The 16,813-nt window shown below is 40.2% G+C and overlaps 1 long non-coding RNA gene across 1 annotated transcript in view; it reads left to right on the forward strand.

Moving 5' to 3' along the window:
- Positions 1–6,830, forward strand: part of LOC139061760 (uncharacterized) — a 54,869-nt gene extending 48,039 nt beyond the window's left edge. Inside the window, exon 3 of the long non-coding RNA XR_011515478.1 lies at positions 6,779–6,830. This is a non-coding gene — a long non-coding RNA (uncharacterized lncRNA). The remainder of the gene's footprint in view (positions 1–6,778) is intronic.
- Positions 6,831–16,813: the final 9,983 nt, after the last annotated feature.

Here is a 16,813-nt window from a genome sequence, read left to right on the forward strand (position 1 = left end):
TGCAAATGTATGTTTGCATGAAAGAGTGAAAGTGAAGAATCTATTTCACAGCTCTGCTCTGTATAAAACCAGCAGTCTTCTTTATGTCTTTGGTATTTTTGCTAGGGATGCACCGATACCGATTTCAAAGAATGCTGATCACCGATGCCGATCACGTGGATTGGCCAGAAATTTTCTACAACATTATAATGAGTGCTACAAACTACATAATCTGGGAATAAAGGAAATGTAACCTAATCTAAAATGGTCTGTAATCGGTCTGCTTTGATCTATTTTGAAAACTCCGATCGAAACCGATAGGGGCGCTATCGGCCGATTGGGATCAAATGCCGATCCATCGGTGCATCCATAATTTTCGCCACACAGAAACTTCAGGTAACTATGTCAGTTTGTGAGAAATTATTTTAGCGTGCTTCCTTTTATTTACTACTGACTAAGATGCAGCTGGAACTGACCCAGTACCAATTAGGTCCAAATGGGCATAAACGTCATTACAACACATCTCATGGAGGAGGTATTTAGTGTCCAACATGCTGGTTGCTCAGAATGTAACTGGCTCCTCCATCGACTAATTCACATCTGTCTGTCAAACTGTGCTGCCTGGTTACCATGGTGACGAGTTCTGTCCAAGCACTGATGGTGACAACACAGCTTTCGTCTAAAGGTCTGAAGATTCAGTGGAGAGCCAACTTCAAATTAAATTGTCCTTTCATGAGTCGTGTCACATCTCACATGCCATGTGTACCCTCGTATACCCCAAAACTATGAGTGAGAAATCAAATTCAAACTTAAACGTAATGTTTGATTTATGGAGGATTCAATGTGTTGGAGGATTAAAGATAGCTTGGATGTTTACTTCAACAATTAAAATGACTACATAAGCATTACTGAGGTTGTTTGCCTTGACTCTATTTTGTAAAATAAAAATCAGAAATTGAGAGAACATGAATAAACTGAGGAAAAAAGAAATATTTGGTTCTGTGCTGCTGGGTAATTCCATGAAAACCCAAAGGTGATAGAAAAGAAGGTGCTGAAAACCCTACTGATGAGATTCTGAAACTTGATTTTGAAAAGGTATAAATCAAATTTCTAAATAAAGTCAAAGGTCTGCAACTGCCAGTGAGAAGCTTTTTTACTCTTGCGACATGCAAAATATGTTAGAATAAAGGACATTATTTATTTTGGTATTGCTCAACATTGGAGTTATTATAAAGAGTTTTTATTCTTGAGTAGGTAATTGGCATGGGAAGCATTGTGTGTTTAGCCAGTGCCTAGGGTGGTGTACATCATAGCACCCCTGAGAATAAAAATAAATGAAATCCTGGCTCAAATGTTACTGAGACTGTAAGTTTTGTGCATCTGTTCTGTTTAAGGAGCCACGTGTTGCTTGCAATGACACATTTTTGTTTGGGGCTCTAGCTTATAAAACCTAAATAAGATTGATATATCATTATAATAACTCTCACCTCATATGTTTTTAATATTCTTGAAAAAAAAGTAAAAAAAAATGTTGATTTTGGTTTCTTAAAAATGACAAATTATAAAACCCTAATGTTTTTATTCCACTGCTTAAAGCAGATGTAGAGGGATTTGTGTGGCAAAAAGGTGTGTGTGTGTGTGTGTGGGGGGGGGGGGGGCTCTGCACCAGTGGAGGTGTGACTCATGTCTGCACCCACAGCCAGACGCTGGCACATCGGGCAAACCGAGCCCCAAACAAGAGGACAGTTTGTGCCTTGGTACGTCTCTGAATCCATTCTTTGTCTTCACATTTCACGTGTGGAGCGGTGACTTTTGTGTAATCCATCGAGCTCATCAGCTACATTTCTCAAATGAACAAGATCATTTAGACAAATTACTATTGTAAGCATAGCAAAGGGCATGTTTCCATTAGCTAATGAAGGGGTTTCATCATTACTGCCCTCATTTGCTAAGTGACAAAAACAAAACACTTGAGTTTTTACAAAGAGAAATAAAAAATAGTATAACATTGCATGCTTTCTTGTTTTACAGCATTAAAGTTCTGTGCAATGTTTATCTCTTCAAGTTTGAATTTTACATTTAGTGTGTCACTAGGGTGAAACAGTTATGTTTTATTGTCAGAACAATCTGTTTTAATTTAGCTGATTTAATCACTATTTAATTAAACAGTTACAATGAGACTGATGCTTTGGAAAACTCAGGAGACATTTAGGAGAATAAATCAAGAAACTGTGGCATTACAAGTGTAACATATCAGATGAAAAGTTTAAATGTTTTACTTTTGAAATAAAAACAAGAAAGACTTATGAGTAAAAACATAGAACATTTGAACGAGAAGTAGTCGGGAATACTTGAGTAATGACAGTAGGTGTTATTTTTTATCTTTATGTTCTGTCATTTCAACCCAAACATTTAAATAACTGTTGAATCCAAACTCTGATCTCTCCTAAAGATCATTGTGTAAAAAAAAAAACACAATTTTAATTAAAAAAAGCTTAAAGATGTGGGAAACTTGTTCAAGCAACACATTTGCAGTGGTTCCTGGTAGGAGTGTCTTGCCAGCTGCACTCTGTAAGAAAATGCCCAGAAACAATTGGATCAACACGGATAAGTCTGCTGCATCAGAAGAGAGCTGAACACAGCAGGATTTGGAGTCTTATTTCCTGATATATATCTTGCCAAAGATTGGACAACAGCAACACCACTCTACCTCTCTGTTTGCTTCGCAACGTAGATGTTTTCTCTCTACATATACAGGCCAGGAGGAGCTTCTGCCATGTGGTTGAGTTGCTAATGCTAATGATTAGCTTCTGCTAGCCGAGACGTTTTCTGCTAATTCTGCCTTCCCTGTCACGAACCAGTATAGGTGAGTCCAAGGGACCACTTGACGTAGATCTGTCAGGCTTTTCAAATCCTAGATTTTCACTGCCTATTTTAAATCAGAATGTAAGAGACTATTTTCATGTTCAGCCTGCATGAAAAACTGACCGATTATAATCAGAAATAATCATTAAAACATTTTACTACACCTTTAAATATTCATGTTTGTGTCTTTAATTGTTGTCAGTGAACTAATCATGTTTACCATCTGTATTTTTGTTTCATTTTATACAATATTGGCTCAGTTCAAACTTTAAAAGCATCAAAAGAATCACTATAATGTCAGGGGAGAAGTCTTCAGCGATGGAAACCTTTGTAACAACAAGTCACATCTGTTGAAGATCTGCACAAACTTGGAATTTGGAAGCACATGGATGTTTACGTCTAAGATCAGGTGTGTGTGTGTGTGTGTGTGTGTGTGTGTGTGTGTGTGTGTGTGTGTGTGTGTGCGTGTGTGCGTGTGTGCGTGTGTGTGTGTGTGTGTGTGTCACACGGCATGACCCAGTGCACCTGCAAGAAAGCTGTGAGACAACATCAATATGTAGCTGAGCTTTGTTGCTCGGACGAGACACAAAAAAAGGTCAAAGGAGTGATCTCCATACTGATGCAGTATTTGGTGGATCAAATGGACCACATATCATCATGATTTTTTTTTATATATATCCTGGAAGCAGATCTATTCTCCTCGATGAAAACATGAGGCAGAAGCTGCAGAATATAAAGCAAAAACACAGACAGGATGTGAGATTTGACGATAACAGATTAAGTAAAAACAAAATAATTTGAGAAGCAAATATTTCCAAATGTTGGTTATGTACTTTAACATCATACAGCCTTTAGAGGTGCGTAAAAGAGTCATACTGATTATTTTGTTTGGATTTCTAAAATAAGAATGAAAGTCTACATGCCAAAAATCTGAAACTAGAATGACAGGTGGGACTAATCGTGTTTATACCTAAGACATGAAGTGCTTTTGTTTCTTTTTTCTGCTCAAGTGTGGTTGTTGTGTGCAGAACTGGAAATGTTTCAGATGGAATTTGGAAGATCTCAAAATAATTTGAAATCTGTCACTCGTCTGTGGGGGAAAAAAGAGAAGAAGTCATTTTGAAGTGATCCAGATTTTAAGCGGCTGCCAGCACTTTGTGTCCTAGCAATCAGAAACCTTGATGCAAACAGAAGTTTATATATGTAAAAAAATACCCCAGAATGTTATTAAAGGATGTGTAAAGTATCTGTCAAAGTGAATGCACCTACACTTAAAAAAAAAAAAAAATATATATATATATATATATATATATATATATATATATATATATATATATATATATATATATATATATATATATATATATATAAAACATGGCAAAAGTTTGACCTGCAAGGAGAGCCAGGAAAAAAAAACTAAGTCTTCACTGCAAAAACAAAATTTTACAATAGAAATCCAAGCAAAGATGGGGCTATTTTATAAAAACATGCACTGAATGGAATGAACAGGAAGTGTAAGAACTAACAGATTCTAGTCCAAATTTAAATAAGTAACTGCTTTGGTGTAAGGTTGACCTTACTTGGCTGGAATTTGGGCAGATTTAAACCATTTATTAATGTAATGCTACATAGTTTATAAACTTTAATCTGGAGCTTTAACATTAATCTCAGTGATTGTTGAGTTAGATACTTGACCAGTTTCATATTTGACAGCACTATGCAGCCCTCTGCTGGCCAGGTACTGCACTTAACAGTTTTGTGGAGCGGGTAGGTGTTATGGGGCACTCTTATACCTGCATTACTACTGTTAGCTTTTTGTCTTTGCAGTTAGCATTTTCTGTTTGCTGATTGTCAATAAAAAGCACAAGAAAATGAAAAAGAAGACGTTTGCTTTTCTGTTGGTATCATGGCAGAACCTGGAAGTAAAAATCAGAGAGGAATGTCTTTGGAAGTGAAGCAAAGAGCTAAAACCAGATTAAACATCTGCGTGGCCTACACTAGTTTGAGGAAGATGAAAAGGCTATGAAATCACAAACTGATAGTGACCTGGTTTTGTTGCTAATGGACTAAAAACTGTTTGTCCAAATATGGCTCTTCTTAATTTGTGGCTTATTTAGTAAGACTTGGCTCATAGTGTTATCTTATAGTGTTAGCTTGTAGTGTTAGCTTGTTGTTAGGACTGTCTACAGCAGGGTTGTTTATGGTAGTTATAATTCCACTTTCAACCAGTAGGGCTGAGGTGCAGGAAACTTCTTAACCCTCCCACTGTCCTAAAGGGTGTGACCCCGCGAGGAAAGTTGACCATTGAGCAGGGTTGATGGTTTATCCCTTGGGGTCCATGTGGCAGGGGTGAGGAGTGAGCACCACCTCACCCCTGCCACGTGGACTTCAAGGGATAAACCATCAACCCTGCTCAATGGTCAACTTTCCTCGCGGGGTCACACCCATAAAGACAGTGGGAGGGTTAATGTGTTACTTTGAAGCTGCAATTCAAATTTGGAAAACAACATAGCTTAAAACATTTTTTTTCATGCCTCTTAGCAACATTATAACACAGTATGGCTAAAAATATATCAATTGTTCATCTATATGCTGACGACTGTCAGTTATATATCCCTATTTGCCGTGGGCCTAGTGGATCTGTTTCTTCTCTGCTGGACTGTTTAAATGATGTCACTTCCTGGATGGTGTCCAGCTTCTTGCATATGAACAATGATAAAACAGAGGTCATAGTACTCAGTCCGGGTACCCCAGTGGGCCCAGCCTCCACTGTGGACCTTAGCCCATTGGCACACTGCGAGAAAACTGTTGTTACCAATCTGGGTGCAAAAACTGATTCAGCACTAAAGTTTTATGCACAAATTAACATAGTAGTACGTTCCAGGTTTTTTTTTTTTTAAGACGCTTGGCTAAGCTCAAGCCCCTGTTGTCTAGGGAGCATTTATAATCTGTTATTCATGCATTCGTCCTGTCCAGACTTGACTACTGCAATGCACTGTATGCCGGTTTGAGTCAGGGTGTGATTGCTCCCCTACAGCTGGTTCAGAACTCTGCTGCTAGGTTTCTGGCAGGCACAAGATAGCGTGTCCATATCACACCAGTGTTGGCGGAACTCCACTGGCTTCCTATGCAGTACAGAGCAAAAATCTGTGCTGATGCTTGTGTTCAGGGCTCTTCACGGTACTCCTCCTGCCTATTTATCAGCACCGCTACAAAGGCATGTCCCCACTCGCTCTCTTTGCTCTGATGCCTGGTGGTCCCTCGTTCCAGATGCAAATCTAGGGGAAATTGTGCATTTGTGGTCCTTGCTCTAGCTTTGTGGAACGAACCTTTGACTGTTAGGCTGGCCCCTTCCTTCCAGATTTTTAAGTCACGTCTGAAGGCCCTTTATTATGTCCAGGCATTTTCACCACTGGGGTCGGCAAATTTTTCTTGATTTTAATTGTTTAACAATTGTTCTCATCTGTTTTTATGTTGTTTTTTATTCTGTTTTTATTATTGTTATTTATTTTTTTGTGGTTTTTAATGATGTGATTGCCAGTTCATTGTTGCGTTCAGCACCTTGGGCTTCTGCTAAAGGTTGTGGAAGGTGCTCGATAAATGAATAAATGAAATGAATGAAAAAAAAATTGTGAAAAAAATTAAATTAAATGGTTCTCTCACATTTCTCTAAAAACCTCTGCTAATAACACGTTTTGGATCAAAAGCAACCATTGGACCATCCGGTTGTTGATCTCCATTCATGATGCACTCACATATTTTGCAACAGAACACCACAAGTATGAGAGGTTTACGACTTAATAATGTCAGGCAAGAAGAAACAACCAGAGTCCCAAAACGAAAAACACCATATAAAGTTATGGAAAACAAAAGACGTTTGGATCTAGAAAACAGCGACTGGTGTTAAGCACTATCTCGTTTCTTGTGGCAACAGGATTCTGGTTCTCGTGAAGGCGGATCCAGGGAACAGACCCAAGGGCAGGGGTGAGTGTTCCGTAAATGTGTTTGCTTTTAAAACCAAGCTTGTTTTTAGATTTGCTATAAATGCTTTAAGCTCTTATTTCTGTATTTTACCAAAAAGAGCAACAAAATAAATTCTAGATGCTAAAGTGAGACAAGAAATGGACATTTCCGATAAAGTCATTAGGCTCAGTTCTTCGTTTGGGACTTTAAACAACGTCATTCTAGTAATGTCTGAAGTAATTTTGGTGAGATTAGAGTTAAAAATGTCAATAATGTCTAGAACCTGATTGTGCATGGGTGTTTTATTATTTCTGTTGTTCTAAGGTGACCTTTAAGTGCAGATTTTATCCTTTGAAATGTTTCTATAAAGTTTTTAACAAAACCTTGATCATTTTAAGCACATTACAGAAACAAATGTTATAGCATTTCATCTGTATACGTTTCTGTATTGTGATCAAATAAAAACAGGGAGTCTGTTGTTTATCTTTATGAATAAAAGATGACAATAATGTTTAAGAGTGTAATCTTACCTCTTAGTTGTCTAAACAGAAATGTTTTTACATTCTTATTTGTGTCTTTGCTAAACTTTAGCTCCTTCTTTGCAGACAGGTTAGCCCCTGAGTGTTCCAGCAGAAGCCGAGGTTTACCGAGTGTTTGTTTTACTTGTTTTGCAAAGGATCTGTGTGCAGAAAAACATGGACAGATGTCTCTGGATGCACTTGTGGGTTTGTTTTCTGTCTGTCAGTAGAAACAGATAATTCACAAAAAAATCAGATACCTACAAAACATTTAAATGATTTTTTTCTTTTCTTATTTTCCAAATGTAATCATATTTGCCCATTCTGGATACAATTTTATAATCATGGTTGATTATGGTAGCCAAGGAGGTTTCTGGTCCAGTTTTGGCTGTGTTTACTCAGTGATCTGGCTGACCTTGTCTCTGAATCTGGCACTGAATCTAAGTCAGTTTCATTTGGCACCAGAACGACAAACTGGAGTCCAGAAAACAGCAGTGACTACAGACCATGCAGCCAGAAAGAAGTAAGAGCCAAAAACCCGAGCTTTTTACATTACAATGCATTTTTTAAACAAGTAGACGCCTAAACAGAGAAAATTTTAAGTTTTGACCAAAGACATTTTACCAGATTTTTAGTCATGGAGACATAAACTCTATCAAATCATTAGCAACATTTTTTTTCTTCCAGTATGTGGACATATGTGCAGGTGATTATTCTCACACACAACGTTGACAGATTCTTTGATCAGTTAAACTTCAAACTTCAAAAAAGTTGGAGATCAAGTCGAGCAGCGATACTACTCCCACGTTTCTTAGTTTTCCTTGAAGTCTATCAAATCCTATCAAATATATTGCAATGTGAAAATTAAATGTCATGAATGATTTAAAAACAATTAAAAAACACCATCACATGCATCTTTGCTAGTTGTATTACTGCCAGGCCTGGTTGTGCTGGTGTTTTGCCCTAGATTCCTAAAGCTATCGTTATTGTCCCTGGGAAAAGTTAAATCGCTCCGGAGAGGAATGCCTGGAGGGAACTTGGTGCAACTGAAAGGGAAAATGACAGCAAAGAAAAAAAAAACTGAAAACAGTCGATGATAATCTGTAGTAAAATTTCTGCAAAAATATTGCTTTAGTATGAATCTTTTAGAAAGAATAATATGCTTTAAACAGTTTTGTGACAAAAGAAGTGTTTTCAGCTGCAGGTTATAAGATATTCTGGGCCATTTCAGCACCTTTGGCTTCATTTGTCAACATTCTGATGCTTAAGCTGCATTCAGCAGAGTTGATGAAATTTAGGAAGAACAACAACAACCTCAGTGTTTGGGGGCTGGAAGATCAATCAGAATCAGATGAGTGGATTTTAAATGTCAATGATTAACACAATTATTTTTCATTTGTTGTTTTATAAGGAAAAAGATCCCAAACTACCTGGTTAGATTTATTAAAAAAATTAAATGTTATATTTATCACACATCTGGTTTGTTTATGATTTAAGATCCAGAACCACTGATGTCATCCCCAGGAGACGGTCCTGTCAAAAAACATCACGCTAAAGGGGCTCTACATGCCCCGAGCAGTGAAAGCAAGAAGTCCAGACTATGGATTTAGATGTTAATAAGAATACAAAGGTGCATCTTTGCTGTTATTTGGTACCTAAAGATCGGCCCAATCCCAATAATCGCACTTGCACCCTTCATTTGCGCGTTCCTGGCCAGGGGTGCGAGTGAGTAGGGTGTCCCAATTCTCAAGTGCGGAAGTTGACCACAGCCCCGTTGCACCCTTAATCTGCACTTCACCCAAGTCCGCAGCGATGCGGACCTCGGGCAAGGGCATTACCCACAAGTCATAGCTGCAGGAGAAAAGTCTCAAGCTCCTTTTCTGAAAATATGTATTTTCTAATAAAATTAGTTCATTTTAAGACGATTAGTTGATGCTCTGAATGTTTTAGACAAAACAGCCATGAAGTAAAATTTATTTCAAATAATTGCTTTGTTGTTTGTTTAATTAATAAAGGTTTTTGAAAAAAGTTTCCCAGTGGCTAGCATCACGGCATGCATTGCGATCGATGACGCAATGCTCCTTGTCTCAATTCTTTAACTATTTGCACACTTGTGCACTACGCACTCGAACCCTACTGTGCACTTTCTCCAAGTGCACTTTGCTGAAGTCCGCAGGGTGCAGTGCGAGTATTGAGATTGGGCCATCACCAGGCCATGGGTTTGACCTCATAAAAATACTCAATTGGTGAAGAGAGCAGCCTATCAAGAGACAACAAGTCAACAGTGTCTCTGACCAATCGCAAACAGAAGAGTGAAACAAAATCTTTCTTTTGTTTTGACTGTTGGCAATTCCTGTTCCTCACATGTGACGTGTGATAGTTGGCAACTCTAAAACCCCTCGGTTCCTGCAAAGGTACTTAAACACATTTAAGGGAAGAAATCCTCCAAGTTCTTTGCATTTTAACTTTATGATGAAATCCTGTAAAATGAAAACTCACCTGGCTTGTCTGCTTGTGAATTAGTGCACCCAATAGCAACACGCACTTTGCTTAATATTGTTTTGATGCCAGTTAGTAAACACTAGAGGTCGACCAATATTGGTTTTTCTACTGCCGATACCGATGTTGCCGATATTTTGGGCCGATATTTGTGGCCGATATGTAGATGTTTTCCACCTTATTTTCATGCTAAAATGTCACAAATGACATCAGTTGATTCACAAAATTTCAGAAACTGAGTCAGTTTTTGAACCAAATTTATCCCGCTGTTGAAACTTAATTTTGTGCACTGCTCAGTGTTAAAATCAGACAGCTAAATAACAAATCACAAAACTGGCCAAGTATTAAATATTCAAATTGGTAAATCAAAAAAACATTTTTGGAAATCATTTTTAGAGCATTTATTAAAGCAGATGTTGCTGGTGGAGGTTCTCAGTCATCCAGGTCATTGTAATCTAAAGGGGTTAGAATGAAGGAGGATCTTTCGTCACATCAATGTTAATGTTTCTTACATTGAATCACGGGCTTGTTTGGCAAATATTTTGCCTATAATTTAATTGTTTTGCATGTTTGGAGGAGGATTTAGCTGTAACGTGAGGAAATATGGGTTTTCTGTCACAAATGTGGTGTTGGACTCAGCTGGGTCAAAGCTGGGTCGCTGAGAACTTTCACCCACAGATTAAGACCTGAACGCCAGCGAGTCTGGGAGGAAACCATAACATCTGCCACCTGCAGTACCAGAAGAAGGAGTTCTCATGGACAAGTAGTCATAACAAGTCTTAAAACGTCCTTTCTTGATTTTAATGTTAAAGAATAACCATTATCATTTTGCTCATTATAAATGTGTTTAATCAAATGAATGGTTCTTATGCTTTGGGTAATTATAATGGATTAATGAATCCATACTTAATTAGATAATGTTTGAGGATGTTTGTTACTGACCTTCACACACACACTCAAGCACACCCACACACAGATTCTCACAGTAAACTCCAAAACACATTTGCTGACGCACACATTTGCTTTGAGAAGAGAAAGGCTTTTGGTAAGTTTCAGTCTTATGATTTCAGTTCGTGCTTGACAACGAAAGAGAGAGGACCTGAATAAACGCTAAAGGGGGGACAGAGCCGGTTGGCTCGTCCCCCCCCCCCTCTCACGCTGTTCCTGTCAGCCAGACAGAATAGCTGAACTGCAACAACTAACGCGGACTCGCCTCGAGTCCTTTGATTTCTGAGTGAACTAAACTTAACAAACGCATCGACAAAACACTTTTCCATCGACGTGTACCGAGGGCAACTCTGGACCGGTTCCGTTCGACACCTACGTCTCCCCTGTCAGCCGCTGGTGTCATCTGGATGAACCATCACCATCCTCCACGGCCCGGATCCGAAAGAGGGTCCACAAGAGTTCGGTGAGACAGAACACGGTATTTAGCGTTTGATGCAGTTCTCTGATAAGACCTAAGTTTATCCAAACCATCACTTCACTCAGACACCTGTTCTTCCTGAAGCAAAATCAGACTCACACACGCATTCATATCACAACATTCTCAATCTTCATAAATTCACCACAAGGTCTATTTGATCATATCAACTGTTAAAGATTGTCCCACAAGTTGCCAATGTTGATTGTTATTCCCATGTTTGTCAATTTCAAAATCATTAGTCTAGTTTGAAGAATTAAAACTTTTAATTTCCAAACTTGTTTGTTCATTGAATTGAAACACAGAAACACCGATATTATCGTCAGTTTATCGATGAAAACAACCTTTGAGTCTTCTTAACAATATAAAATTTGGTTATTGATTTATAAAAAATTAATATTCCGAATTAATACGTAGCATGGTTTCTCTTTCATAAAAGAGCATAAAACCACAACGCTACAATATGGTTGAGCCAGCCAGTTTCTCCTACATAGCTAAGCAGATGGATCAATTTTGCAGTATGCTTGATTGTTCGGCCTGTAGGAGGCTTGATGAAATGTTTTATTGGAATTTCCTCCATAAATAACCATGAAATACAAAAGAGATGACGACGGCAACCCAGACTCTCTAAAGAAAACCTGAATTCCTGCAGCAACGAACAGTTTGTGAGGCCCATTTTGCTCACGGTAAGTCCTTTATATCAGTCTACCCTTAGTAAACAAATATATGTAAGAAGAAACAACATCTGCACCACGCTGAAAGTTTCTAACTCAACTCCCGTCTCAAATGAAAGTTTTGTTAACTGACCAGCACCGATTTTTGTTCTATAAAACCTCAACATGTTCACATTTAGAGGTTGTTAAAGTCACTGACCAACCAGTGGATCTTTTGGGTCACTCTGGTCACCGTCACCTGACCTGGTATCTTTGAGTTTTAATCATCAAACTTTCTTTTGGCTGCACATTTTACTGAATTCTTGGAGACTTCTACCCCATGAAAAAAAGATTGATAATGTTTGACATATTGGTTTGCTGGAATAAATGGCATGGGTGCATTTTCAAGAGTCGTCAGACTTAAATTATCTCTTAACCCGAATGCATTTGCAAAAACTGTAGCTCCTGTTCCTGTTGAATCAGCCAGAAAGAAAAGATATGCACTAATAAGGTAATTTCCTGTGGCATAAGTGCTTTACAGCTATCAAAATGTTCTTTCCTCATACTCTAGGTGTGAAGAAATGAACATGCCTGAAATATTTATCACAGCCGCCAGATACCAGAATAACTGAACAGGTTGAGACCTCAGACGTGTCTTTGATGACATTCTGAAACTATTAAGGCAAGTGTGCCTTCACTATCACAGACTTCAAGGAAAACTAAGAAACGTGGGAGTAGTATCGCTGCTCCACTTGATCTCCAACTTTATTGAAGTTTGAAGTTTAACTGATCAAAGAACCTGTCAACGGTGTGTGAGAATAACCACATGCACACATGTCCACCCACTGGAAGAAAAAAAAGTCGCTAATAATTTTTCACTTTCTGCACATTGCCCTCGTGAGCACAGCTGACAGAAGCCACTTTTGTGTCATCACGAATGTGAGGGAGCAGCTGGAGTGCAACATGAGATAAGCACGGGACTTCAAAGATGAGCATAAAGCTTGGAAAAGTACGACGCGGGACGAGCAGATCCCCACCTAAGTTTACTGTGTGTGCACTAATAGGCTTCAACTTCCTGCTGCTTGCTCTGTGGTGCGTGGATGTCAAAGAGCATCTCTGCTCCCTTTCATTTGCTGTGTAATTAGCCATCAGTAGACACGTGTGGCAACGTGGAGCAGACAAATCTGAGTAAGAGATGTGTGGGTCGTTGCTTTAACAAACATCTGGGCAAATTTGCATGCCATAAATGTTTAAAGTGACTGCTGATGTATGCATGCAAATCAGTTCTAATATGTCTAAACAGTTATATTGCAGAAACAACCAGGATAGAGTTTAAAAATGTAAAAAGCATCCATCGTCTTCACATCACTTTGTGACTATCACCCCCCCAGTGCTTTTAATCCATACACACTAGTGAGGCACATGGAGTTTCTTAATTAGAGGTGTCACTTGCAAAGAAAAACAACAGGTTACAATCACAACAGCCTGCACACAGTTGTGTCTAAATGCACACACTCGATACATTATCCTGCAGTTCTGTTATAAATCTCCACTTCTCCATTATGCCCACAAATACCAGCGTCCCTCACAGCCCAACAACGGCCCATAAATCACAGCCCTTCTTACGTCTGCTCTTCAAGATGAGCAGAACAAGCCCGCTTGGCAGTCGAAGATTGGGGTGGAAGCCCATTTGAGGGAAGCGGGGTTAAAGAAAAGGAAGATAGAGGGTTGAAGGGAAGGCATTTAGCCCAGCTGCACGCTTCTTTGCTAACAGTCATTTTTCTCAATCTGGCCTGTCACACGATGGGATGTTCTAAGCAAGATTAATCTAGGATGCAGGTGACTACTGTGACATTTGTCATGTGACAGGAATAGAAGAAGCTACACACTAAATGTGCACCGGCTAGAGGCGTGTAAAGCAGAGGAAGAAAAAAAAGTTCAATCTTCTCTCTTCTGCTGAAATAGCATCATGATCAACAGGTGGGCTTACCTGTTTATTGGATTGGCAAGGCTTCCTGTCTAGATTTGATCCTCAATCAACAGAATTGTGCTGGAATTGTTCCAAAATGAAAAACTGGAATGTTGCACTATGAATACGTCTTCAATGACAAATAGTTGGAAAGATGGGCATGCATTAAAAACTAATATCTTCTAATGTGTACACTTTAGTTGTTTGTGTCCAACATTGCAGTAAAGCCTAATGGGTAAACACTCTATTAAGGGATGTGCTAATTAGGATTTACATTGTTGGTGAGTCTCTGGCCCGCTGCAAACAATTAGAGTGCATTTCAGCATGAGACAAGTTCACGCTCAGGAATAATGAGCATGTCAGCTAAAAAGTGGCCAGCAGCCCACATCCTGATTAGCAGGAGGAGCCGCTGACAGGAACACTAACACACTACGAGAGCTAACAACCGGTGGATGTGGCTTTGCATTCCTGATAAGTAAACAAAGTCGTTTTGTTAAACATCAAAAAGCAAGAGGAACATTTTTAAAGTATTCCAGTTTTGCTTTTTGGTTTACAACAAACCCAAACACACAGTCAATTTCTACAGCCTGTGGAAGTACTTAAATATAAAGTTTCCATAAAATTTTGTAAAATTTCTGTTTTCCATAAAGAGAAATTAAGAAGAGGAGGAGGAGGAATATTCATAGATAATTTCTGCTCATTGAGAAACAGCAGACAGCTTATAATATACAATAACTCTTTGACAACTTGATTATTATTATTATGCTGAGCTACTACAGCAATCAATTTCCCTCTGGGATTAATAAAGTATTTTTGAATTAGAATTTGAATAAGCGTGACTCTCCCATATTCTAGTCAAAACTGGCAAAGGTCCTCAGATGAGAAGTGAAATATTTTCACGAAACCAAAAAAGTCCCGTTGCCTTCACTTGAACCCCTTTGGATTACCATGACTGGAAGACTGAGAACCTTCACCAGCATACTCTAGAAATAATAACAGTTCACATTTTTGAAAGCTGACATGTAAACCTCTCCCTGGGCTGCCATCTTACTGTGGTGGAGGGGTTTGAGGGTCTCAATGATCCTAGGAGCTAAGTTGTCTGAGGTTTTCTGCCTCTGGAAGGGTCACCCATGGCAAACAGGTCCTAGTTGAGGGATCAGACAAAGAGCAGCCCGAAGACCTCTTATGATGAATTATATAAATGGAAAACGTGTTCCCTCGCACGGATGTGGGTCACCGGGGCCCTCCTCTGGAGCCAGGCCTGGAGGTGGGGCACGTTGGCGAGTGCCTGGTGGTCGGGCTTTCACCCATGGAGCCCGGCCGGGCACAGTCCAAAGGGGAAACGTGAGTCCCCCTTCCCGTGGGCTCATCACTCCTGGGAGGGGCCAAAGGGGTCGGGTGCAGTGTGTGACGGGTGGTAGTCGAGAGCGGGGACCTTGGCGGTCTGATCCTCGGCTACAGAAGCTGGCTCTTGGCACATGGAATGTCACCTCTCTGGTGGAGAAGGAGCCTGAGTTGGTGTGTGAGGTTGAGAGATTCTGACTAGATATAGTCGGACTCACCTCAACGCATGGCTCTGGCTCTGGAACCAATTTCCTTGAGAGGGGTTGGACTTTCTACCACTCTGGAGGTGATCCCACTGAGAGGCGCCGAGCAGGGGTGGACATACTAGTTGCCCCCCATCTTGGTGCCTGTACGTTTGTCACAATGGGTGTAGCTAACCTCTCCATGAGTTTCCTGTGGGCGCGCCCGGAGAGCAGCTGCTGCGAATTCTCTCATCAGCTCGCAGGGGATTTAAGGAGCGGTGTGACAACTCACCAATGCCAGATGATTACTCACATTGGGTAGTATACACCAGATCTAGACCTGTTTCTAGTTGTTTGCATCCTGTTCTGCCTGTTAAAGCCTCGTCATCACCTGTCCCATTCCTCCGTTCTCCCGCCCAGGTACTCTCATCATCTGCCTGTTACCAGCTCGTCAACCTGCACTCTCACCTGTTACAACAAGGCGCCTCCAGATCTCCTGTCCACCCCGCCACACCGCTTCTCCCTTTGGCCGTCTGCTCTCCTGCGCTCACCTGCCCGCTCCTGGAACCGGTGCTCAGCTCCCAGCCTCCTCCAACAGCTACCACTCAGACCTGACAAGCCCTCCTCTCAGCGCTCCACTATCTCACTGGAATCCGTAAGCCTCCATTCGAATCACACCTTCCCCGTCTGCTTTACATTACACATTCTTGTTCTCTGTCTCAGAACGCTGCCAGAACCGCCCTCCTCCGACGTCTCCCCAGACTCGTCAAACTCAATAAATAATATATTATTTTTACTCACCTTGTCTCTTCGTGATTCTGCATGTCGTGGGTCAAAAGACTCGATCCTACATGACTACGTTGGGGTTTACCCCAGTGAATGATAGGATAGCCTCCCTCCGCCTACATGTGGGGGGACGGGTTCTGACTGTGGTCTGTGCTTATGCACCAAACTACATGTCATGTTCTGTGTCCCTTTGTTCCCCAGCCCCTCCAGTTCCCACTCCAGTTTTTCCTCTTGTGTCCCATTACTATCCCCAGCCCTCTGTAGACTTCCCTCAGGTGTCTTTCTAATCATTCCCCATTCCTTATCAATCTTTATTTAGTCCTCCTTGTCTGTCTAGTTATTAGTTGTGTATTTTTGGCCCTCAGTCTTTAGGTTTAGTTTTGTGTTTTATAGTTTTAGGTTTATCTGCCCTCCTCTGGTTCTGTTCCCCATTTAGATAATATCATGCACATGCTTTCCCTCCAGCCTTCACTCCACACACCTGCTGCCTGTTTCCCTAATTGCCCCTCTGTGTGTATATAAGCCTTGTCTTGTCATTCAGTGTTTGTTGGTCCATTGAATTCATCAGCGTCTTTCTGTCCTCCTCGTGTCCTCCTGTTCCGTCCCCACTAATTAGTTTTCCGTTGGTTCTG

The sequence above is a fragment of the Nothobranchius furzeri genome, chromosome 11 (genome assembly GCF_043380555.1).
Source record: "Nothobranchius furzeri strain GRZ-AD chromosome 11, NfurGRZ-RIMD1, whole genome shotgun sequence".
NCBI classification, from domain to species: domain Eukaryota; kingdom Metazoa; phylum Chordata; class Actinopteri; order Cyprinodontiformes; family Nothobranchiidae; genus Nothobranchius; species Nothobranchius furzeri.